The following is a 26,260-nucleotide window of genomic DNA, read 5'->3' as shown; positions in this document are numbered from 1 at the left end:
GAAACAGGAAGTTGGGGTTGCAGTGTATGTTGTCATATCTAGAGAACATAACAAACAGAATACTCCTAACCATGGTCCCACATGTTCATTTTACATAGGATCAGGAAGGAGCAAAGTAGCCCGGTGCTGGACTGGGTTTCTCCTTGTGTCACCCAGTCTTTAACAAGATGCAGGGAATCAACTACACCTCCAGGGTTCCCTGTATTCTTTTCCATTTCTAGAGACAAAGGATACAACCTACTGAAATACAGCACTCTTTTGAAACACTACAAAATATATTCTTCACCTTACCTACAAGAATTTACATGTTTACATTCTTGCTGTAGGTTTAAAATAATAAATGTCATTTATAGAGGCAGCGTTTTGAAAGTCACATATTAGAAAATTTTTTTTTTAATTTTGCTGGTAATTGTGATCATGCTGTGTGTTCTTGCATATACCTTCTAGTACAGAGGGAGAGGCACAGAGGTGGAAGTGCCAATTAGGGAAACTGGGCCACCCAAAACTGGAGCAGGGCGGAATACTTGTCAACCCATGCATCTCTTTGGATTAAGAAGCATGTAGTAAGTCTGGGTGTGGTAGGTCATGCCTTTAATTCTAGCACTTTGGGAGGCTGAGGCAGGAGGATTACTTGACCTCAGGAGTTTGAGACCAGCCTGGGCAACAAGACCCTGTCTCTACAAAAATAAATAAATAAATAAATAAAAGAAAAAATAAATTAAATTAAATAAAAAGAAGCATGTAGTAAATTCTCCAGCAGTTAATATAAAAACTCCTGAAGTTCTGGGTGCAGTGGCTCACACCTATTATCCAAGCCCTTTCGGAGGCCAAGGCAGGAGGACAGCATGAGGCCAGGAGTTTCAGACCAGCCTAGGTAACAGAGATCTACATCTCTAAAAGAAAGTAAGAATTTGGCCGGGTGTGGTGGCTCATGCCTGTAATTCCAGCACTTTGGGAGGCTGAGCGGGGAGGATTGCTTGAGCTCAGGAGTTTGAGACCAGCCTGGGAAATATGGAAAAACCCGTCTCTACCAAAAATACAAAAAAAATTCGCTGAGTGTGGTGGCATGTGCCTGTAGGCCCAGATATTCAGGAGACTGAGATAGGAGGATCCCTTGAGCCTGGGAGGTGATGACTGCAGTGAGCTGAAATCACATGACTGCACTCCAGCCTGGACAACAGAGTAGGACCCTGTCTCAAAATAATAAATAAATAAAAATAAAAAATAAAATAAAAATTTCAAAACTAAGCTGAACATGGTGACACCAACCCACCACCCCCAACCTGTTTTTTTTTGGTTTGTTTGTTTTTTGTGTGTTTTTTTAGATGAAGTCTCCCTCTGTTGCCCAGGCTGGAGTGCAGTGGCATGATCTCGGTTCACTGCAACCTCCGCCTCTCGGGTTCAAGTGATTCTCCTGCCTCAGCCTCCTGAGTAGCTGGGATTACAGGCATGCGCCACCATACCCGGCTAATTTTTGTATTTTTAGTAGAGACGGGGTTTCACCATGTTGGTCAGGCTGGTCTCGAACTCCTGACCTTGTGATCCACCCGCCTCTGCCTCCCAAAGTGCTGGGATTACAGGCGTGAGCCAATGCAGCTGGCTGTACCTTTTTTTCTTAAAATTTTTCTTAAAATCTTTTGTAGTCCCCTCAGAGTGGGCACAGATGTAGCTTTTTATCTTTCTATAATTAGAAAAGTAGACCAGGAACGGTGGCTCATGCCTGTAATCCCAGCACTTTGATAGGACGTGATGGGCGGACCACCTGAGGTCAGGAGTTCGAGACCAGCCTGGCCAACATGGTAAAACCCGGTCTTTACCAAAAATACAAAAATTAGCCAGGCATGGTGGTAGATGCCTGTAATTCCAGCTACTCGGGAGGCTGAGGCAGGAGAATCGCTTGAATCCAGGAGGCAGAGGTTGCAGTGAACCCAGATCGCGTCCCTGCACTCCAGCCTGGCTGATAGCAAGACTCCATCTCAAACAAAAGTAATATATGCTCTTAGCAGGTATGAAGAATAAAGATCTTCTATTAGTCTGCCACCTAGGAATAAGCATTGTTAACATTTTGTTTCTAGTCTGTCAAAATTTTTCCTTTGATTATACTTTTTTATTTGACAAAAATAGGATATTATATATACAGTTTTGTAATCTACCTCTCATTTTTCTTTTTTTCTTTCTTTTTTTTTTTTTTTTTTGAGACTGAGTCTCACTCTGTTGCCCAGGCTGGAATGCAGTGGCTCAATCTTGGCTCACTGCAACCTCTGTCTCCCGGGTTTAAGCTATTCTCCTGCCACAGCCTCCTGAGCAGCTGGTATTACAGGTGCACACCACCACACCCGGCTAATTTTTGTATTTTTAGTAGAGATGGGGTTTCACCATGTTGGTTAGGCTGGTCTTGAACTCCTGACCTTGTGATCTGCCTGCCTTGGCCTCCCAAAGTGCTGGGATTACAGGCGTGAGCCACCGCGCCCAGCCCATTTTTCTTAATAGTATGCTGTGAGCATCTTTTCATGTGACCATCTTTTAATAAATACCATTGTTAATGGCTTCATATTCCACTCTATGGATGTAATATAATTTACTTTGTCAATTTATTATAGACATTTAGGTTGTTTCTCTTTTTTTTGTGGTTTTCTTCTTTCATTTTCTTTTTTTTAAGGCTGGTCAAGTGAAGCAGTGGGAGTGGAGAAGGAACAAAGAAATCTCTAACCAGTTGTCATCAATTAGTTGAAAACATCACTGCACTCGGACCATCCTATTTTTTTGTGTGGGGTTTTAAAGAAGTTATCAATGAACAGCTTCATAAATTGTTGGACACCTTTCCTATTATTATTATCATTTATTTTTCTTTGAGATGGAGGCTTGCTCTGTCGCCCAGGTTGGAGTGCAATGGTGTGATCGCAGCTCACTGAAACCTCTGCTGCCTGGGTTCAAGCAATTCTCCTGCCTCAGCCTCCCAAGTAGCTGGGATTACAGGTGCCCACCACCACACCTGGTTAATTTTTGTAGTTTTATTTATTTTTATTTTATTGTTGTTTTTTTTGAAACGGAGTCTCACTCTTGTTGCCCAGGCTGGAGTGCAATGGCTTGATCTCGGCTCACCGCAACCTCCACCTCCAGGGTTCAAGCGATTCTCCTGCCTCAGCCTCCCAAGTAGCTGGGATGACAGGCGCCCACCACCACGCCCGGCTAATTTTTTGTATTTTTAGTAGAGACGGGGTTTCACCATGTTGGCCAGGCTGGTCTTGAACTCCTGACCTAAACTGATCCACTTGGCTCGGCCTCCCAAAATGCTGGTATTACGGGCGTGAGCCACCACGCCCAGCCTAATTTTTGCAGTTTTAGTAGAGATGGGGTTTCACCATCTTGGTCAGGCTGGTCTCCACCTCCTGACCTTGTGATCCACCCGCCTCGGCCTCCCAAAGTGCTGGGATTACAGGCGTGAGCCACAGTGCCTGGCCTCCTATTATTTTATTAAAATAAATTCCAAGGAGTAAGACAACTGCTTAAAGGGTGTCTTAAAGGCTTTGACATTTTTATGAAAGCCAAACTGTCTTCCAGAAAGCCTTGCACATATCAAGAGTTTCATTCTTGATATGGTTAATGCAAATAAATGCCTATTCCTTATATCCTTTTTCTTTTTTTTTTTTTTGAGGCAGCGTTTCCCTCCTATTGCCCAGGTTGGAGTGCAGTGGCCCAATCTCGGCTCACTGCAATCTCCATCTCCCGGGTTCAAGCGATTCTCCTGCTTCAACCTCCGGAGTAGCTGGGATTACAAGCACCCGCCACCATGCCCGGCTAATTTTGTATTTTCAGTAGAGACGGAATTTCACCATGCTGGCAGGATGGTCTCGAACTCCTGACCTCAAACGATCCACCCACCTTGGCCTCCCCAAAGTGTTGGGATTACAGGCGTGAGCCACTGCGCCCGGCCAATTCCTTATCCTCATCCAGGTTTTTGGTCTTTTAAAATCTTTGTCAATCTGCTATTTGAAAGTGGTATATTACTGTTTAAGTTTTTCTGATTTCTAGTGAGGTGCGATAATTTTTCATATAATTATTAAATCCCCCCATATGTTATGTATGTATACACATACACACCCAGCTAGCTTGTTCATGCCCTTGACTTTTTATTTTTTATTTTTTTGAGACGGAGTCTTGCTCTGCTGCCCAGGCTGGAGTGCAGCTGCACTCGGCTCACTGCAACCTTCACTTCCCAGGTTCAAGCAATTCTCCTGCCTCAGCCTCCCAAGTGGCTGGGATTACAGGCGCCCACCTCCATGCCCAGCTAATTTTTTGTATTTTTTTTTTCTGTCGCCCAGGCTGGAGTGCAATGCCAGGTTGGAGTGCAATGGCGTGATCTCAGCTCACGGCAACCTCCACCTTCCGGGTTCAAGTGATTCTCCTCCGTCAGCCTCCCAAGTAGCTGGGATTACAGGCGCTCCCCACCAAGCCTGGCTAATTTTGTATTTTTAGTAGAGACGGGGTTTCGCCAATGTTGTGCAGGCTGGTCTTGAACTCCTGACCTCGTGATCAACCCGCCTAGGCCTGCCAAAGTGCTGGGATTACAGGCATGAGCCACCGCATCCGGCCTAATTTTTTGTATTTTTAGTAGAAACGGGGTTTCACCATGCTGGCCAGGCTGGTCTCAAACTCCTAACCTCAAGTGATCCGCCCGCCTGGGTCTCCCAAAGTGCTGGGATTACAGGCGCGCACCACCACGCCTGGCTAATTTTTGTGTTTTTACTAGCTATGGGGTTTCACCATGTTGGTCAAGCTAGCCTTGAACCCCTCACCTCAGGTGAGCCACCAGCCTCAGCCTCCCAAAGTGCTGGGATTAGAGGCGTGAGCCAGAGCCACCACGCCCGGCCTAATTTTGTGTATATATATTTTTTGCTTTGTTTTTGTTTTTTGAGACGGAGTCTCGCTCTGTCGCCCAGGCTGGAGTGCAGTGGAGAGATCTCGGCTCACTGCAAGCTCCGCCTCCCGGGTTCACGCCATTCTCCTGCCTCAACCTCCCGAGTAGATGGGACTACAGACGCCCGCCACCACGCCCGGCTAATTTTTTTTTGTATTTTTAGTAGAGACGGGGTTTCACCGTGTTAGCCAGGATGGTCTCGATCTCCTAACCTCATGATCCGCCCGCCTCGGCCTCCCAAAGTACTGAGATTACAGGCGTGAGCCACCGCGCCCAGCCTAATTTTGTTATTTTTAGTAGAGACGGGGTTTCTCCAAGTTGTTCAGGCTGGTCTAGAACTCGCGACCTCAGGTTATCCGCCCGCCTCGGCCTCCCAAAGTGCTGGGATTACAGGCGTGAGCCACCGCGCCCGGGCTAAACTTTTTTTTTTGAGACAGGGTTTACTCTGTCGCCCAGGCTTGAGTGCAGTGGTGCAATCTTGGCTCACTGCAACTTCTCCCTCCTGGGTTCAAGCGATTCTCATACCTCACCCTCCCTAGTAGCTGGGACTATGGGTGCCCGCCACCACGCCCAGCTAATATTTGTATTTTTAGTAGAGAGGGGGTTTCCGCTGTGTTGGTCACCCGAACTCAGGTGATCCTCCAGCCTCAGCCTTCTGAAGTGTTGGGATTACAGGCGTGAGTCACCGTGCCCGGTCCGCCCTTAACTTTGTAAAAGAGTGGGTGTTATCTTTTTCTTAATAATTTGTAAGAGCTCTTTATATTTTCTTATGCAAATAAAACATACGCTAAGGATGGTAATCGAATATAAATATTAACTTGCTTGTGATTTACTACAATTGTTTCTCTGTTTCACTACCAGTTGTTCGACTTTATAGTGTCTTCTGTCACATGAAAGGCACAAATTGTGTGTCTAAGTTATCAGTTTTATCCTTGGGTTTTTTTTTTGTTTCCTTTATTTTTTCTTGGTTTGATATCATGCTTACACATAAAAGCACGAGCAGGTCCTCTCCCAACACGTAAGTTGCTTATACGGAAACAATGTGGTGTAGAGAAAAGAAAGTGGATCAAGCCCCTAATAGACTTGAGTTTAAATGTGGTACAGCCAAGTTGTGGCGCCCAACTTCCATATTCTGTAACGTTAAACACGTCAATCTCATCCTGTTTCCTTATCTGCAAAATAGTACCCACCCCAGAGGGTGATACAAGCATTAAAATGCCCGGCACGGGCAAGGCATCCAGCAAGTGTTAATTCCCTTTCCTCTGCCCCGCAGAGGGGCATTATTAATTGCTTAAAGTGGCCAACTCCCGATAAAGATTAAAACAGAAGGTTGGGGACGGTAAATTTTGGTGAGTTTACGTTCCACCCTTTTTCAGGTATCTTCTAGAAACATTCCATTAAACTACAAACCCCATAATGCATGTACAACTACCATAAAATTTCTACGTTATGAAGTCCTTGTGGCTTAGGGGAGGGCGAACAGCCAAATATCTTTATTTTCCAGACTTTCCCTCTTTGAGACAACCTCCCCCCACCTTCCCTCTAAACAAATGTGATTTTTCTTTTTCATAGAATGCCAACTTCCCAGGTGTTAAAGTGAGGCTACGGTTATAAGGCGAAAAGGTGTCACAATTAGAGAAACAACTTTGAACACGGTAATACTGATTTTTAAAAATCGCGAATGGGCTCTGTGGTTCTGATACTCTGGCTGTTGAAATAATTCACCTACTGCAGATTTAGTAGAAAGAAAAATAATTAGCATGATTATACCTAGTAGCCATTTCTACCCTCTTGAGAGTCTGGGCTTGGCTCCCCGCACGTCTGCTTTCCTCAGCCGCAGGGCTCCCGTGTGCACCTCTCATGCCTGACACAGTCCGCGTTCGCATGCCACGGTGGAGCATCCCCTCAGCGTGCCCTACCGCTCCGGCGCCGGCTCGGCAGATGTTCCGCCTGCGCAGAGCTGAGCATAGGCGCCGTGTGAGCGCCGATTCACCCAGGCCCGAGCGCGAGGCCCAAGCAGGGTACCCGGCGAAGGGCGTGCGCCGCAGCGTCTTCCGCAGCGTGAAGCTCGGAGGAGCTGCGGCGCAGCTTCGGGAGCTTAGAGCTGGGGAAGACGCTGCAGCGCGCGCCACTCGAGCCTGCGCGGCCGCTTCCCGGCGCAGCACCCCCCTCTCGCCCTCTGCGCGGCCCCACCAGCCCGGACTCCGAGGCAGCCCCGGACGGGGGGAGGTGCGGGAGGAGGGGCTCCTCAGGGAGCGGCGGGGAATTCCCCCTTCCACCGAACGTTCCCGATTGTTCACCGTCCTCACGTCAGCAGCAGGGGGTAATCCCCGACTCCAGCTGCTCCTGACGTCACCGCGTGGAGCCACCGCCCCCCGCGCGCCCCTGCTCCGGGGCCTCCTCGAAGCCCCGCCCCCAGCCCTAGCCACGCCTTCTCCCCCTCCCCCCAGGCGCCCGACGTAGAGGGCGGAGCTTCTTTGACCGCGGCGTGAGCGGTTGCTTGGGCCAGAAGGTTCTCTGGTGGAGGCGCTCTTCCTGGTGTCCCGCCCAGTAGGTTCGTTCGCACCGCTTCTTCCACACCCTTTCTCCCTCCTTCTCCTCGCCCCGCCTTCCCTCCCTCCTCAATCCCTCTAGTTCCTTCCCCGCCTCGCCACTGTCCGCGATCTCGCGAGACTTGGCCCAGAACATTGCGGATCGGGTCGGCGCCATTTTGGGACTGAGACTGGTTGTGGGGGAGGGAAAAGCGGCAAAAGGGGATTATTCAAAGTACCGAAAACCTTCTCCCGGGATCAGGCGCGGCGGCACCCCCAGGCCAGGGGCACCTCTGGTGGGGCAGAAGGTAATACCGTCCTCTAGGCTCCACGCCCGAGCCCGGGGGAGGAGGGGAGTGCCCGTGTCCGTGTTGGGGTTTGAGGGGTCGGGAGCGGCGTTGGTGGCGCGAGGTGTGAGGCTGCCCGCCGACGGAGGGGCGGCGAGAAGCAAGGAGTGAGAGGGGAGGGAGGCGCAGATAGGCCCCTCTAGGTATTGACTCGGCCGGGGTGGAGCGGAGGTGGTGGTTGTGAGGAGGGGGTGGGTGGTTTAGCCCCGGCGGCTTGGTTGGGGGGTGTTTGGCGTTTGGCGGAGGCTGGGAGCGAGTCCGACGCTCTCCGTGCTCGGCCTTCCTTCCCCCGGCCTCTTGCACACGCCCGCCTGGTTTTGCACCACTACCCTTCTCAGGGCTGAGGGAGTCGAGGCCGAGTTGTGGCCTTCGGCGGTTTCTTCAGCAGCGCCTCAGCTTTCCCCGCCTCTCCCAGGTCCGTGGCACTTGCCGTGGACTGGGCGAAGGCTACTTTGTTCCTCCGAGTCCTGTGGGGTCTGAGGGGACATGTGCATTTTTGAGAGAGAACCATTCTTTGGTTTACGAAAAGGGCCCTGTACCTTCCACCCCCTCAGTTTTGGGAGAAACCTGTTTTCTTAATTCGAGGAAGTGGAAACCTACACCTTCTAGCCCTTTGCTCCCTCAGAAGTGGGGAAGTCTCCTCGGGAGAATTTAAGAAGCGGGTTTGCCCTACTTCTAGTTCACCTTTCTGGCCTTACTGGGTGGGAATATGCCTCCTCTAGTAGACGTTCTGATTTGGAGGGAGCCTCTTTCTCTTTACACTTATCTCTGAGTTACATTTGCTAATGCTCCGTGGCAGCACACCTGTCTTCGCTTTCCTTGGTCCATCGAAGAGGGTTGGAGATCTTTTGTAAGATTATGTGCCAATTTCATAGTTTTAAAATTTATTCAAGAAGTATAAGGTTTGCTTATGTAATTCCCCAGTATGGGATCTGCACCCCTTCCCAGGTGAAATCTGCCCTTGCCCTCCATAATACCGTCACCTACCGTTTTTCCCTCCCTCTACTCCGATGTCTTATTCATTCAGTAGACTTTTATCGGGTGCTTGCTTGGGTAAAGAAGCCCTTTTCCAGGCTCCTGTAGGGTTATATAGAAGTGATTTTCTCTCCAGAGGTTGACTTTTTAAGTTGGGGATTGATTTTTTTAGCTCAAAATCAAAACTCAGTATATAATTTTTTTTATAACTTTTACAGGTGATTGAATTACTCAGATATGAAGATCATCATCTAGGTTTTGTGTAAAAGGCCCCGGATATTTTAAGTGGCCATTTTGGATTTACAGTGTTTTTGGATAATTTTGCCCCAGAAGTTTATTAAAATTGGCAAGAATCGTCTGTGAAGTGAATTGATAGTAGTGAACAATTCAGCAAGCTACTTAAAAAGAGACCCAGGCAGCATTTCTTCAGTATTTTGGTTCAAACGGATTATATAACTGGTTACAGTATTTCAGCTGGTGGTAATTTTTGCCTCCCCTTCCCCCACCCCGTTGTTGGGGTTCTTCAGCCGAAACTGAGAGACGTTGATTTGTGTACTGAGTAGTTTCAGCAGTTTCAAATGACTGAGTATTGCTGAAGTTTCATGGCAGTTTATTTTTACCTTTATTGAAAGTTTTAGGAATTTTTGACTTCAGCTCTTTCATGTCACAATGGGACACTTTTTCTGAATGAAGACATTGAAAGAATACAGAGTTTTTTTCCTTTTATCTTTTATTTACGTGGAAATTTAAGATGTTGCAGTTTTCCGGCAGCATGGTAGTATTGAGATAGCTATGTGTGTCTCTGTATATATGCTGATGTTTAGGAATGCTCTTCCGATGTGAAATTTTCTTTTTGTTTTTGCTTTTTGGCTCGTAAATTGGATATTTCATCTGGAGTGGACAAGTACAACAGTGGCAAGTACATGGAATAATAAAGAAGACTTTGATCTTAAATCTAAAGAACTTGGCTAATTCGGGAGATAGCCATATGAAAACTTTAAAACAGAAGTATGGGTAGCTGACTTGAAGTAACTCTATGTCAAATAGTCGTAGGTTAAGTATCTTCAAAGAACTTCGATATTATTTCAGAGGATACAAAATAAAAATACAAACTGGAAAATAAAGATTACAGAGAAAAAACCAACACCTTCCTGTGCAGTCCTGTTGGAATTTGTAAGTACTATTATGGTGAGCAAATCAAATGTTCATTTGTAAACTGTAATGAGAGTTGAGTTTATCCTATGTTATTCTTGGAAGCCTTTCAGTTTCTTGCAGTAATATTGCTTGGTTTCAGTTTCCTTGACAGTCTGAAAACAACTATTAACCATTGTCTGAGTAAACTGAAATTCAGAAAAAACGTTTAAGGCTTAGGAACTTTTCAGATTCAAACAGTCCTAAGCTACAAGTTTTTGCGCTTTTTAAGTAAAAAGCTAAATTCATATGGCCGGTATATATTGCCTTAGGCTTTGAAGATTCATTCACAGTGGTAGAAAGGTAGGAAAAAATGCAACAAATAATTCACCACGTGTCTTCCTAGCCAGTTTGTATTCTAAATGCGTGTGCCTTGATAGCCAGTTGACTTTGCAAATGTGAGTTTAGACTGCATTCCAAATGCAGTTTAGTGTTGCATTTGGAGTTACATAGTTTGGTTATATTACAGGTAGTAGTTCTTAATGTATTTCATGAACTAGCTTGTTTTAAGGCATAGCTGTTCCTAACATATTAATCCGTTATAGAAATTAAGTTTTTGAAATAGTTTTGTTGAAATGGTTTTGTATTTCAAATTATTTCTTTACTTTCAAAAAAAAAAGGGTATTACCAGGACCAGAAGCTCAGAGGAACTGAGCAAGCTGAATTAAGAACCTTTAAAATAACTTAAGAAAATATGAGTATACATTTTTTTCCACTCAAGAGGTTATGCTGGCCTAAGTTTGTAAGCAAAGCTTTTTTTAAAAAAAGTTGTGAATTAATTGCTATAATAGAAATTGTTTTGACAGGTGAGAGAGTTATCTTTTAATGTTTGTATTTTTCAGGATTAAACGGTGTTTTTAGTTACCGTTAGTTACTACATTTAATTTTTCAGTGAATCATAGGCATTTAGTGTATTTTAAAGAGATACACTAAAATTTAATTTTTTTCCTCTTTGACTAATGACAAAATTTAATTTTTAGGCAGTTAATATTAGTGAACACGAGTATAACTAAAATTAGAGGGTATTTCAATTAATTGTCTTTCTGAGACGAAAGACTAATTTTTATTTGAGACCGAGTTTCGCTCTTGTTGCCCAGGATGGAGTACAATGGCATGATTTTGGCTCACTGCAGCCTCCGCCTCCCGGGTTCAAGCGATTCTCCTGCTTCAGCCTCCCAAGTAGCTGGGATTACAGGTGCCCGCCACCACGCTCGGCCAATTTTTTTTTTTTTTTTAGTAGAGACCTGGGTTTTCGCCTTTTTGGTCAGGCTAGCCTCGAACTCTTGACCTCAGGTGATCCTTGCGCCTTGGCTTCCCAAAGTGCTGGGATTATAGGCCTGAGCCCACGCGCCCGGCTGAGATTGCAATTTTTGAACTCTTTACCAAGATGGCCTAACCTAATAACTTGTCAGTTGCTTATTTTGAACCAATTTTTTTTTTTTGCTTAAACTGTTGAATCTTGCTAGCTCCCCTAGAGTGAAAGTGGTAGTAAATGTAAAATAGAGTTTTTTTCTCTGAAATTGATATTAGTTCAGTGATTTCCTTTGTCATAATAGACTAGGTTATATGTGTTTTGTCTGTCAGACCTGTGTGTAGTAATTCTAGTTGAGTGTCTACCTTGATTTATAAAATCGGTGAGAACATTCCACACCCTTTCACTTGGGAGAGCATGTATTTTGTTCATTCCTCAATTCAATGACTTTTCAAGTTGCTTTACAATATGCATCTTAAATATGATTAAGTTGGAGTCAAACGATCATTCTTCTAGAAAACTACATAATATTTATTATTTGTGATTTTTTCTTTTTTTGAGACGGACTCTTGCTCTGTCGCGTGCCCAGGCTAGAGTGCAGTGGCGCAGTCTTGGCTCACTGCAACCTCCGCCTCCTGGGTTCAAGCGATTCTGCCTCAGCCTCCCAAGTAGCTTGGATTACAGGTGCCCGCCACCACGCCCAGCTAATTTTTTGTATTTTTAGTAGGGACAGGGTTTTACCATGTTGGTCAGGCTGGCCTTGAACTCCTGACCTCAGATGATTCACCTGCCTCCACTTCCCAAAGTGCTGGGATTACAGGCCTGAGCCACTGCGTCCAGCCTTGTTTTCTTCTAAATTGCCATTACTGATATTGTTACTCTAAGCAGTAGTGTTAGGATAAAGATTACTCCAGAGATCAGAGTTTTTAGCAATTAACTTTAATCTGTGAATAGTCTATAACATTTGTCAACTTTGTTTACAGCAGTTCTTCAAGGACAGATTTACTTGAACGTTTTGACAGATATTTTCAGTATTTTATTTTTCTGGAGATTGGAATAAATAGTTGCATCCGTTGGTAATTGGAACTATTGCTGGACTGCTGCTTTTCCCCAGAAGTTAACACCACTTTTCCTTTTATCTTTTCTACTCTTTATATTTTGCTTTTTTCTCCCTTTCTAAACTGTAGGTCTAAAAATAATAATCATAGTGGCTAGCATTTATAGATGATGATGGTGTCATATGTTTTGCTGTGTAATTTATGTGGCATATTTTAATTCTTAATCCCGTGAGGAAAGTACTATTATAGTCACTGTGGTACTGATGAGAAAATTAGGATTTAGGGAGGCTGAGACTGGGAGAAAGTTACTTTGTTAGAATTGTAATCTTGACCAAATAAATGTTCAAGCAGTCTGACTCCAGAGCACATACTCAGCACTATGCCGTACTTACACTGCCTTCTTGGGGATTTTACTTTACTAATTCATTTATTTGAACATTATCTTTGATATTTTTTTCTTTTCATGTACTGCTTCTCTTTGGTTGATGTTGATTACAGACTGCTAATGGAGTTTGGAAATAAACTAAGAGATATTACTGTTTTGCTATTTGCAGTAACTATTTGGGTGATATCTTTGGTTAGCTAAAATTAATTGTGTGTGTGTGTCTGTGTGTGCTTGAGACAGGGTCTCGCTCTCTCACCCAGATTGGAGTGTAATGGCACGATTGTAGCTCAGGCAACCTCGAACTCCTGGGGTTAAGGGTTCCTCCTGCCTTGGCCTCTCAAAGTGCTGGGATTACAGGCCTAAACCACAGTGCCTGGCCTTGTATTTTTCTTTCACCCATAGCCTGTTTCCACAGGCATGGAGCTAAATGCATAGCTTTGTTTTACCTTGTCTTTTTTTTGTTGTTTTTTTGGGTTTTTTTGAGACAGAGTTTCGCACTTGTTCTGAGGGTGGAGTGCAATGGCGTGATCTTGGCTCACTGCAACCTCTGCCTCCCCGGTTCAAGCGATTCTCCTGCCCCTTCAGCCTCCTGAGTAGCTGGGATTACCCGCATGTGCCACCAGGCCTGGCTAATATTGTATTTTTAGAAGACGGGATTTCACCACGTTGGTCAGGCTGTTCTCAAACTCCTAACTTCAGATATCTGTCCACCTCTGCCTCCCAATATGCTGGGATTATGGGTGAGAGCCACTGGGCCCGGCCCCTTGTCTCTTGTTTTTGAATTGAAATAGTTACATGGATTTTTGTGCTTGAAGCTGCTGATATGTTAAAATTGAGGAAGGGAGAAGTAATGGGGAAAGAACAGGAAGATGAGCAGGAAAAAAAAAACTGGGGAGAGTTACAAGAAAGGGGTAATTGAGGAGGACTTCTAATCTGAAAGTAAAATAAGCAAGTGAGGATAGAGTTTAAAACCAGGCCAGATTATTTAACTTTTTTTTCTGAGACGGAGTTTTGCTGTCACCCAGGCTGGAAAGCAGTGGCACAATCTCTGCTCACAGTGACATCCGCATCCCGGGTTCAAGTGATTCTTATGCCTCAGCCTCCCAAGTAGCTGAGATTACAGGTCCCCGCTGCCATGCCCAGCTAATTTTTTGTATTTTTTGTAGAGATGGGGTTTTGTCATGTTGGCCAGGCTGGTCTCGAACTCCTGACCTCAGGTCAGATGATCACCTGCCTCAGCCTCCCAAAGTGCTGGGATTATAGGCGTGAGCCACTGCACCTGGTCAGATTATTTAACTTTGTTTAACCAAACCATCTTTTCTGTTTCTTTTTTGATAAAAATGTTTATCAAATGTTTAGGTAACAACATTTAGATCTATCAATGTTTAGGTAACATTTAGATCCAGGTAAGGTACTGATGTAGAAAAAGGGTCATGGCTGAGGGTTTGGAAGGGAACTTGGTTTAGGATATGGAATATCTAGAAAAATGCCTGTGTGACTGTATGTTCACCTAACTTTTTTTGGCCTTACTTTCTTCATTATACTGATGGAAATATATATGGAGGGTTTTTGTAAATTGTGAAGTGTGATACAGATGTAAAGATTTTTTGGGGGTTTTTTGTTTTGAGACAGAGTCTCGCTCTGTCACTCATGCTGGAGTGCAATGGCACAATCTCAGTTCATTGCAACCTCCGCCTCCCAGGTCCAAGCGATTTTCCTGCCTCAGCCTCTCAAGTAGCTGGGATTACTGGTGCCCACCACCACGCCCAGCTAATTTTTGAATTTTTAGTAGAGATGGGGTTTCCCCATGTTGGTCAGGCTGGCCTCCAACTCCTGATCTCAGGTGATCCACCCACCTCAACAAATTTAAATATGGCTTTAAAATACAATTTGAAAACTGAATTAAGAATTAAAGGGGGCCAGGTGCAGTGGCTCATGCCTGTAATCCCAACAGTTTGGGAGGCCAAGGCAGGAGGAACACTTGAGATTAGGAGTTCGAGACTAGCCTGAGAAACATAACAAGACTGTCTCTCTACAAAACATAAAAAAAATTAGCTGAGCATGGTGACATGCGCCTGTAGTCCTAGCTACTTGGAAGGCTGAGGCAGGAGGACTGCTTGAGCCTAGGAAGTCGAGATGGCAGTGAGCGGTGATTGCACCACTGCACTCCAGCCTGGGTTGCAGAGTGACACCCTGCCTCAAAAATGAATAAGAATTAAAGAGATGAGGCCGGACACCTCGGTATTTTTGGCGCTGCAATCGCGACACTGCACTCCAGCTTGGGGTGACAAGACTGTGTCAAAAAAAAAAAAAAAAAGAACCTCTGACATACAAAATACTATTTAAAAAAGGGGTGAGGGGGCAGGGCATGGTGGCTCATGCCTATTATCCTAATACTTTGGGAGCCTGAGGCACGAGGCTCACTGGAGCCCAGGAGTTTGAAACCAGCCTAGGGAACATTTAAAAAAAAGCGGGGTGGGGGGGTGGGGGGGGCGGTGCGGGGGCAGGGAATACATCTCTTTTCAAACTCCTGACCTCAGGTGTTCTACACACCTCGGCCTCCCAAAGTGCTGGAATTACAGGTGTGAGCCACCATTGCCAGGCTGAGACAGTGGTTTCTGAGAATTCTTTGAAATTGATAATTTTGTGGGCATTTCAGTGCATTTTTCTGGAAAGGTCCATTACCTTCAACAGAAATGTTGAAAAACAAAATGTTAGTGGTTACTGGTAAACTGTTTTGTGGTTGTGACTGTTTTTCAGTTTTTACCTGCTTGCTTTTCCCATTTTGTCAGCTGTCTCACCCATCACAATAGTTAACAGATTTGCTGTATAACCCTGCAAATAATTGCTAGTTTCTGCATCTTTTTATATACAAGATATGTCATTTAGTTTCTTGGTCTTTAGTTATTATTTTGTTCACAGCTTGGTGGGTGCAGTGCTTTTGGTCTTTCCATTTTCTTCCCTTTAATTATTTTATAAATTTTTTGAGACGGAGTCTCCCTCTTGCCCAGGCTGGAGTGCAGTGGCATGATCTTGGCTCACTTCAACCTCCACCTCCCAGGCTCAAGTGCTTCTTCTGCCTCAGCCTCCCTAGTAGCTGAGATTACAGGCACCTGCCATCAGGCCTGGCTAAGTTTTGTATTTTTAGTAGAGATGGGGTTTCACCATGTTGACCAGGCTGGTCTTGAACTCCTGACCTGAAGTGATCTGCCCACCTCAGCCTCCCAAAGTGCTGGGATTATAGCCATGAGCTTCTGTGCCTGGCCTTTTTTTGAGATGGAGTCTCACTCTGTCGCCCAGGCTGGGGTGCAGTGGCGCGATCTCGGTTCACTGCAACCTCCAACTCCCGGGTTCAAGTGATTCTTCTGCCTCAGCCTCCCGAGTAGCTGGGATTATAGGCGCCTGGCACCATACTTAGCTAATTTTTGTATTTTTAGTAGAGATGAGGTTTCACCATGTTGGCCAGGCTGGTCTTGAACTCCTGACCTCGTGATCCACCTGCCTCGGCCTCCCAAAGTGCTGGGATTACAGGCGTGAGCCACCGCACTCGGCTTCTTCTAATTCTTAATTATTTATTTTTGAGACAAAGTGTCACTCTGCCACCCAGGCTGGAGTGCAGTGGTGCAGTCACGGCTCACTGCCATCTCGACCTCCTAGGCTCAAGCAGTCCTCCTGCCTCAGCCTCCCAAGTAGCTGGGACTATAGGCGCATGTCACCATGCTCGGCTAATTTTTTTTGTTTTGTAGAGAGAGAGTCTTGTTATGTTTCCCAGGCTAGTCTCGAACTCCTAATCTCAAGTGTTCCTCCTGCCTTGGCCTCCCAAACTGTTGGGATTACAGGCATGAGCCACTGCGCCTGGCCCCCTTTAATTCTTAATTCAGTTTTCAAATTATATTTTAAAGCCATATTTCAATTTTTTTCCTACACTTTTCATGCAAGAATAAATTTTGAAAACTCTTAGTTGCCAGGCATGGTGGCTCATGCCTGTAATCCCAGCACTTTGGGAGGCTGAAGCGGGTGGATCACCTGAGGTCAGGAGTTCAAGACCAGCCTGACCAACATGGCGAAACCCCGTCTCTAATAAAAATACAAAAAATTAGCTGGGCGTGGTGGCACATGCCTGTAATCCCAGCTACTTGAGAGGCTGAGGCAGGAGAATCGCTTGAACCCAGGAGGCAGAGGTTGCAGTGAGCCGAGATCATGCCATTGCACTCCAGCCTGGGTGACAAGAGTAAAAACTCTGTCTCTAAATAAATAAAAACATACATACATACAAACATACGTACAACTCTTAAGTTATCCTTTCTCCGAAACTGAGAATCTGGGCTTGGCTTGTGGCTCACACCTGTAATCCAGCACAGGAAATTTAGAAATTAGCCCAGGTCAGTAGTGAGCCTTGTAGTCCCAGCTACTTGGGAGGCTGAGGTGGGAGGGTCACTTGAGTCCTGGAATTTAAGATGTCAGTGAGCTATGATTGTACCACTGCACTGTAGCCTATGCACCAAACAAGAACCCCCCCCCATCTCAAAAAAAGAATTATGATGAAAGTGTAGTATAAGGGAAATACTAGTCTATGTTTTTGTATTAAAATTAACATTTCAAGAGTTGATAGCTAATATTTTTTAATACGGGGGGGATATGAATTTTTTTTTTTTTTTTTTTTTGGAGACAGGGTCTCACTCTATCACCCAGGCTGGAGGGCAGTGGTGCCATCACAGTTCGCTGCAGCCTCGACCTCCCAGACACAGGTTATCCTTTCTTTCACATCAGCCTTCTAAGTAGCTGGGACCACAGATGAGTGCTGCCATGTCCAGCGAATTTTTTATTTTTTGTAGAGATGGGCTTCTGCCATGTCTCAGAATTTTGGAAGGCTGAGGCTGGTGGATCGCTTGAACCCAGGAATTTGAGACCAGCCTGGCCAACATGGTGAAACCCTGTCTTTACTAAAAATACAAAAATTAGCCGGGCGTGGTGGTGCGTACCTGTAATCCCAGCTACTTGGGAGGCTGAGGCAGGAGAATCACTTGAACCTGGGAGATGGAGGTTGCAGTGAGCCGAGATCGTGCCACTGCAGTCCAACCTGGGTGACAGATTGAGACACTGTCTCAAAGGGAAAAAAAATTAGGTTTATTGGGGTGTAATGTACATAACTTTGTTAGTCTGTTTTTGTGTTGCTTTGAAGAAACACCTGAGACTGGATAATTTATAGAGAAAAATGGTTTTATTGGCTCTTGGTTCAGCAGGCTGTGTAGGAATCTTGGTAGTGGCATCTGCTTGGCTTCTGGTGAGGCCTCAGGGAGCTTACAATAATGGCATAACTGGAGCAGGCATGTCACATGGCAAGAGGGAGCAAGAGTGAGGTGAGGGGGGAGGTGCCACACACTCTTTAAACAGCTCTCTGGTGAACTATCAGCAAGAACTCATCACCAAGGGGTTGGTGCTAAGCCCTTCAGTAGGGATCCGCTTGCACAATTCAACACCTGGCACTAGGTGCCGCCTTCAACATTGGGGATCACATTGGATATCTCATGGGACAGACATCCAAACTGCATCAATAACAAGAAAATTCTTTAAAGTGTATACAGTTGTGTAACTGCAGAATCAGAATATAGAATATTTTCATCACCCCAAAAAGTTACCTTGTGTCCTCACCCATCATCCTCAGTCCCTGTAAAGTCCCAGTCTGTTTAGTATTGAAGTCCTTTCCTATTGGGTATTTTCCGGAATGTCAAAGGAATTATACAGTGGATTGGCCTTTCATGCATGTTGTTTCATGTATTATAGTTGATGTTTTTATTTCATTTTATTTATTAACTCCCTGTGGGGACATCTTAGTTGATTTTTATTATTGCTAAATAGTATTCTCTTGTGTGGTTATACCACAATTTGTTTATCCGTTCTCTCGTTCAGAGACATTTTGTTTGTTTCCAGTTTTTGACTGTTGCAAATAAAGTGAATAGGAACACTTGTGCATAGGACTTGGTGTGGACTTAAATTTTCATTTCTCATATGAAAATCCCTAGCAGAACTGCCCGGGTCATGTGAATTGTGTGCCTTCCCACCAGCAATGGGTGTTAGTTGTTATCACCAGCCCTCTTTAAAATTTGTTTTTGGCAACCATCTTTGGTTAGGTCTTTTTTTTTTTTTTTTTTTTTTTTTTAAAAAAGACAAGAGTTTCGCTCTTGTTGCCCAGGCTGGAGTGCAATGGGGCAATCTCGGCTCACTGCAACCTCCGCCTACCGGGTTTGAGTGATTCTCCTGTCTCAGTGTCTGAGTAGCTGGGATTACAGGCACATGCCACAATGCCCGGCTAATTTTTGTATTTTTAGTAGAAACGGGGTTTCATCATATTGGTCAGGTTGGTCTGGAACTCCTGACCTCAGATGATCCGCCCCCTTCAGCCTCCTGCAGTGCTGGGATTACAGGCGTGAGCCACTACGCCTGGCTAGTTATGTCTTTTAAATTTTAACCATTGTGTATAGTTGGAATTAGCATTATGTCTTTAATTTGCATTTCCCTAATAATGATAGCATCTTTCCGTGTGTTTTGGTGAAGTGTCTGTTCAAATATTTTGCCTGTTTAAACAAAAAACTGGGGCCTGAGCACGGTGCCTCATGTCTTAATGCCAGCACTTTGGGAGGCCGAGGTGGGCAGATCGCTTGAGCCCAGGAGTTCGAGACCAGCCTGGGCAACATGATGAAAACCTGTCTTTACAAAAAGTATAAAAGTAAGCCTGGCACAGTGGCGTGCCCCCTGCAGTCCCACCTACTGCAGAGGCTTGAGCCCAGGAGGTAGAGGTTGCAGCCTGGATGATGAGAGTGAACCTTATCTTAAAAAAAAAAAAAAGCAAAAAAATTGGGTTGTCTTAACGAATTGTGAGAATTCTTCATGTATTTTGGATACATGTTTTGCAAATAATTTCTCTCAAGACTGTGGTTTGTTTTCATTTTCTTGATACAGTGTCTTTTGAAGAGCAAAAATTTTAAGTACTGAAATAAAATGCCTGGTGGCTCATGCCTTTAATCTCAGTACTTTAGGAGGCTGAGGCTGGAGAATCCTTTTACGCTGGAAGTTCAAGACCAGCCTGGGCAACATACTAAGACGCCTGTTCTCCAAAAAATTTAAATTAAGTGGGCATGGTGGCATACCTCAGCTACTTGAGAGACCAAGGTGGCAGGTTTGCTTGAACCCAGGAGTTCAAGGCTGTAGTGAGCTATGATTGCGGCACTGCACTCTGGTCTGGGTGACAGAGCGGGACCTTGCCTCTTAAAAAAAAAAAATTTTTTTTTTTTTCTTTCATGGTTTGTGCTTTTGTGTCCTAAGAAATCATTGCCTAACCCAAGGTCATAGAGTTTTCTCCTGTCTTGTAGAAGTTGTGTAATTTCGTTCTTATCTTTTAGGTCTTTGATTCATTTTGAATTTTTTGCATGTGGTGCAATAAAAAGATGTTCACTTTTTGGGGGGTGGGGTACACAGGGTCTCACTCTGTCACCCAGGCTGGAGTGCAGTGGCGTAATTAACAGGTCTCTGCAGCTTTGACTTCTTGGGCTGGAACGATCCTCCCAAACCTCTTGAGTAGTTGAGACTACAGGTATGTGCCACCACACCTGGCTGATTTTTAAATTTTTTTGTGTGGAAACAGAGTCTCACTGTGTTGCCCAGAGTGGTCTCAAATTACTGGACTCATGGGATCCTCCTGCATTGGCCTCCCAAAGTATTGGGATTACAGGCGAGAGCCGCTGTGACCACCCCTATTTTTTTTTTCCATGTAAATGTCCAGTTGTGCAAGTTTCATTTGTTGAAAAGATTGTTTCCCATTGAATCACCTTGAAATTTCTGTGATGAAAATCAAATTATGAGTGTCTATTTCTGGACTCAGAGAAGTGTGTGTGTGTGTGTGTGTGTGTGTGTGTGTGTGTATGTATGTTTGTATGTATTATGCTAATTCCATGGAATGCTAGTCCATAAATAAAATAGTATTTGATTTTTTTTTTCTGCTTTAACATTGGATGTCTTACATTTTCTAAAATATTTTATAGGAAATTTGGAGCAACAGGGAAATTGTTTTTGTGGGTGTGTGAAGTAAGACCTGTTGCAAAATAACGTCATCTTGAATTTGTATGTCAATCTTCTTTTAAGTGGCTTGAAATGTTAGATATCTAATTCATACTTGAGCATACTTAGAAAATGACAACATTTCTATACTGGAAATGAGAAAGTAGGATGTAAAAGTATCAACTTATTTACTATGATATATTATCTCAACAGTGGATTTGGGACTCTTCTCTCTTGAGTGCTAATTATGTGCTAGAGATTTCCTTTGCCTCAGGAAATGTTTGAGTGCCTATGGTATCGTTGGTGCTGGGGATTTTCTAGTGAACAAGGCAAAAATGTAAGATTCCTCTGTCCATGAAGTTTGCAGTGAAGTTCTATGAATACAGAATAAAAAGAGTCCTTGAATTTGAATTATGGTTTCATGCCATCTGTTACATTATATAATAGCTATGTGATATTGGCCAACATAGTCTTTATGACAATTCTTGCTCTATAAAATAGTGCCTCACAGAGTTGTTGTTATTAAAGTCAAGTGAAATAATGAATGCTAAATGCTTTGAAATTGTAAAATAATTCAGACAGTGGTGTTGTGGCTGGTCACAGGTGATAGTGGTTGAAGACCATATCATATGATCAACCAGGAGGGAGAGATTATGAATTGGAGGACATAGGTAAGTATAAATTGAAGGGACAGAAGAAGCAGAAACCAGATATATGTATATATGTATAATGTATTTGTGTATATATAATATATATGTATATATGACATTTAAAATTATCAAGGCTGGGCTTGGTGGCTCATGCCTGTAATCTCAGCACTTTGGGAGGCTGAGGTGGGTGGATCACTTGAGGTCAGGAGTTTGAGACCAGCCTGGTCAACATAGTGAAACCCCATCTCTACCAAAAAATACAAAAATTAGCCGGGCGTGATTGTGCACGCCTGTAGTCCCAGCTACACAGGAGGCTAAGGCAAGAGAATCGCTTGATCTCAGGAAGTGGAAGTTGCAGTGAGCTGAGATCGCACCACTGCACTCTAGCCTGGGCAACAGAATGAGAGACTGTCTCAAAAAAAAAAAAAAATTGTTGAAGCACATGCATTCCACTCTTGGGATAATACTTGTGTAATTTGTGGTATGATACCATAGCTTTAAAAGGTATATTTATGCAAATGATCTCAAGTTTAAATTTCCAGTTCAGATCTTCTCTCCATATTCCAGGCTTATAACTTAACTGCCGTCTTGACTTCTCTACATGTAAAATTTAACGTTCAATGCTACACTCAGGCTGGACGTGGAGGCTCACACCTGTAATCCCAGCATTTTGGAAAGCTGAGGCAGGTGGATTGCTCGGGAGTTTGCGACCAGCCTGGGCAGCATGGTGAAATCCTGTCTCTACTTAAAAAAAAAAAATACAGAAATTAGCTGGGCATGGTGGTGGGTGCCTGTAATCCCAGCTACTCGGGAGGCTGAGGCACGAGAATTGCTTAAACACGTCAGGCAGAGGTTGTAGTGAGCCGAGATCGTGGCACTGCACTCCAGCCTGGGCGACAGAGCGAGACATTGTCTCAAAAAAAATAAAAGGCAAGCTACAGTCTTACTTCCTAGCCCCATACTCTCTCTATTCTTTCTCATCTCAGTATGGCTCCACCAGCTACCTATTTATTCAGGCTAAAACACGTGGGAATCATCTTTGGCTTTCTTCTTTCCCCCCATCTAATCCATTAGCAAATTATGTGTTCTACCTTCAAAATCTCCTAAATGTATTCATTAATATCCCACTGCTACTAGACTTGTACAAGCCTCTTTCTGTCTGTCTGTCTGTCTTTCTTTCTTTGCGACGAAGTTTCACTCTTGTTGCCTAGGCTGGAGTATAGTGGTGTGATCTTGGCTCACTGCAACCTCTGCCTCCCAAGTAGCTGGGATTACAGGCATGCACCACCATACCCGGCTAATTTTTTTTTTGGAAGACAGTCTCGCTCTGTCCCCCAGGCTGGAATGTAGTGCCACTATCTCAGTTCACTGCAACTTCCGCTTCCCAGTTCAGGTCATTCTCATGCCTCAGTCTACTGAGTAGCTGGGATTACAGGTGCCTGCCACCGTGCCCAGCTAATTTTTGTATTTTTAGTAGAGACGGGGCTTTGTCATGTTGGCCAGGCTGGTCTTGACCTCCTGACTTCAGGTGATCTGCCCACCTAGGCCTCCCAAAGTGTTGGGATTATAGGCGTGAGCCACCATGCCCAGCCCAGCTAATTTTGTATTTTTAGTAGAGACAGGGTTTTACTATGTTGGACAGGCAGGTCTCTAACTCCTGGCCTGAGGTGTTCCACCCACCTTGGCCTCCCAAAGTGCTGGGATTACAGGCCTGAGCCACTGCACTCGGCCCACTTTCTTTTTTCACTTGAACTACTGTGGTAGCCTTTTAACTTTATTCCTGTACCATTGTGTACTCTATTTCATTATTCACAGAGCAGAGTGATCCTTTAAAAATGATATTCAAGATTGTGTCATTATTGTGCTTAAAACCCTTTAATGTCTTTCCATTGGATCTAAAAATAACATGCATACTCTATAGCCTGCAAGGATCTGCATTGTTTATTTGTTCCCTCTCCTTGTCTGGAACCTTGCTTACTGTCTTACTGGCCCATTGGCCTTCTTTCTCTTACCTGAACACATGAGACATTTTTCTTTATATTTGTTCCCTCTTCTCTGTTCTTCCCTTGTCAGGTCAATTTTAGCTCAAACCTAACTTTCTCTGAAATTCTCTAACCATTTTGTGTAAAGTGGGCCACTCTATTCAATACTTTGATTTCTCTTATTATTCTATATTATTTCACTTAAAGCACAGCCTGTAATTATCTTGTTTACTCTGTGCCCGTCTTTATCACATAAGCTCTTTGAGAGCAGGGACCTTGTCTCATTTGTTTACTGTTGTAGTCTCAGTGCACTTATTTGCACAGTAAAAGAACTATTAACATCTATAAATAATTTAGCCTTACTTTTTTTTAGGGGGGGGGATTGGGTGTATATGCTTGTTTTTATTATAGAGCTATTTTTAACTGCTTGGGGACTAGGTGGAATTTGTTATTGGATTATAGGAGGGTTGATTTGTTGTCATGTCATTTAGAAGCTGTTTTATCAGCTGGGCGTGGTGGCTCATACCTGTAATCCCAGCACTTTAGGAGGCCGAGGCAGGTGGATCACCTGAGGTCAGGAGTTCAAGACCAGCCTGGCCAACACGGTGAAACCCCATCTCTACTAAAAGTATAAAAATTAGCCAAGCGTGTTGGCACGCGCCTGTAATCTCAATTACTGGGAGGCTGAGGCGGGAGAACCACTTGAACCCAGGAGGTGGAGGTTGCAGTGAGCTGAGATCACGCCACTGCACTCCAGCCTGGGTGACAGAGCAAGACTCCATCTCAGTTAAAAAAAAAAAAAAGAAAAAAGCTATTTTATGTGTCTAGAATTAAATAAATTGTTATATGAGCTTTTTGTCTGCTAGATTCAAGACTGGCTTTGGATTTGCTGTTAGCTTTTTTTTTTTTTTTTTTTTTCCCCCCTGAGACAAGGTCTTGCTCTGTCACCCAGGCTAGAGTGTGCTCCATGATCACAGCTCACTGCAGCCTTGACCTCCTGGGCTCAAGCAATCTTCCCACCTCAGCCTTCTGAGTAGCTGGGACTACAGGTACATACCACCATGTCTGGCTAATTTTTGTATTTTTTGGTAGAGACGGGGTTTTGCCATGTTGCCTAGAACTCTAGGCAAAACATGTTGCCTTGAACTCTAGGCAAAACATGTTGTCTTGAACTCTAGGCAAAACATATTGTCTTGAACTCTGGGGTTCAAGTGATCTGCCCGCCTTGGCCTCCCCAAGTGCTGGGGTTACAGGTGTGAGCCATTGTGCCTGGCTCCTCTTAGCTGTTTTTTTCTTTTCTTTTTTTTTTTTAAGGCATTCTCCGTCACCCAGGCTGGAGTGCAGTGGCACAACCTTGGCTTACTGCAACCTCTGCCTCCTTGGTTCAAGTGATTCTTGTGCCTCAGCTCCCAAGTAGCTGGAATTACAGGCGCTTGCCATCATGACCAGCTAATTCAGCTAATTTTTGTATTTTTAGTAGAGGCGGGTTTCGCCATGTTGGCCAGGCTGGTCTTGAACTCCGGACCTTAAGTGATCCATCTGCTTCTGCTGTCCAAAGTGCTTGAATTACAGGTGTGAGCCGCCGTGCCCAGCCTTGCTCTTAGCTTTTTGAAGGGACTGCCTCATCTCATAAAGATTTGTTTACTGTGACCCTTGCCTTTAAAAATTTCCCCAATTTTGAACTGTTGAGTCAGAAGCCTTGAAACCTAGGTAATTTTTGCTCTCAGGTTCAAAGAAACAAAATACATTTATCTTTAGGTTTTTTTTTTTGTTTGTTTGAGACCGAGTGTGACTCTATCACCAGGCTGGAGTGCAGTGGTGCGATCTCAGCTCACTGCAACCTCCGCCTCCTGGGTTCAAGTGATTCTCCTGCCTCAGCCTCCCGAGTAGCTGGGACTACAGATGCACATCACCACACCCAGCTAATTTTTGTATTTTTAGTAGAGACGAGGTTTCACTGTGTTGGCCAGGATGGTCTCAATCTCTTGACGTCATGATCTGCCCGCCTCTGCCTCCCAAAGTGCTGGGATTACAGGCGTGAGCCACCACGCCGGCCTATCTAGGTTTTAAGGAGTGGCTTTGAAATATATGAGCAGAATTTAAGACTTATCATTTTTCAGAGATGAGACCATGATAGTTCATTTGTAGTGTGTCTTTGAGGAGGAAACTAATGCAGATAAATATCCACAGAGCTTTAATTATTTTTGGTGTTACAAAGTTTATCTGTGTGATCTTGTTTTCCTTCTATGTAAGAAAAACATGTTATATAGATCCCTTGCAAGGACCTTATTTACTGAAGCTCTTAGAAGGATGCTAAACTTGAGGCTGTTTCAGGTGAGTATCCTCAGGAGAGTGTTGAAATTGTTTCTGGAACACTGGCTAGGTTGAAAACTACTTGAAAAATGCACTTACCTGAGCTGGGTGCCTTAATTTTTTTCTTTTAACTTGACTGGTAGTTTCACATTTCTATTAAGTACTTCCTGTTAAGTACTTCTGAGTACTTAATTTAAATGCTGAGAGGACAGTAGTCTGTTTGGGGATAGCGCTAGATTGCAGTGGTAGCTCAAATTGCTCATCTTTTACCTGTCTAGGTGATTGAGACCTGTATTTTGTACTTTTTGACACGGCAGTAGTGTAAGACAGTGCCTGAGTAAAACTTAAAATTTAGGAGTTGGCTGGGCACGGTGGCTCACGCCTGTAATCCCAGCACTTTGGGAGGCTGAGGTAGGTGGATCACCTGAGGTCAGGAGTTCGAGACCAGCCTGACCAACATGGAGAAACTCCGTCTCTACTAAAAATACAAAATTAGCCTGGCGTGATGGTGAATGGCTGTAATCCCAGCTACTCAGGAGGCTGAGGCAGGAGAACCGCTTGAACCTGGGAGGCGGAGGTTGCGGTGAGCTGCGATCACGCCAT

General features: G+C 44.3%; 1 protein-coding gene across 13 annotated transcripts in view; it reads left to right on the top strand.

The window, feature by feature from the left end:
* The first annotated feature begins 7,195 nt into the window (after positions 1 to 7,195).
* GPBP1 (GC-rich promoter binding protein 1) overlaps positions 7,196 to 26,260 on the top strand; it is an 89,582-nt gene continuing 70,517 nt past the window's right edge. For 4 of the 13 annotated variants that reach the window (XM_055112368.2, XM_055112365.2, XM_055112364.2 and 1 more), the window contains exons 1-2: positions 7,350 to 7,472; positions 8,990 to 9,944. The gene's annotated coding sequence lies outside the window, so the exon portion shown is untranslated. Of the gene's footprint in view, positions 7,758 to 8,989; positions 9,960 to 26,260 lie in introns of all 13 variants that reach the window. The other 9 variants (XM_034960077.3, XM_034960076.3, XM_055112363.2 and 6 more) reach the window with 8 other exon arrangements.

This window comes from Pan paniscus, chromosome 4, assembly GCF_029289425.2.
Source record: "Pan paniscus chromosome 4, NHGRI_mPanPan1-v2.0_pri, whole genome shotgun sequence".
Lineage (NCBI taxonomy): Eukaryota > Metazoa > Chordata > Mammalia > Primates > Hominidae > Pan > Pan paniscus.
Note: the sequence above shows the minus strand (reverse complement) of the source record. Positions and strands in the feature narration are given on the sequence as shown.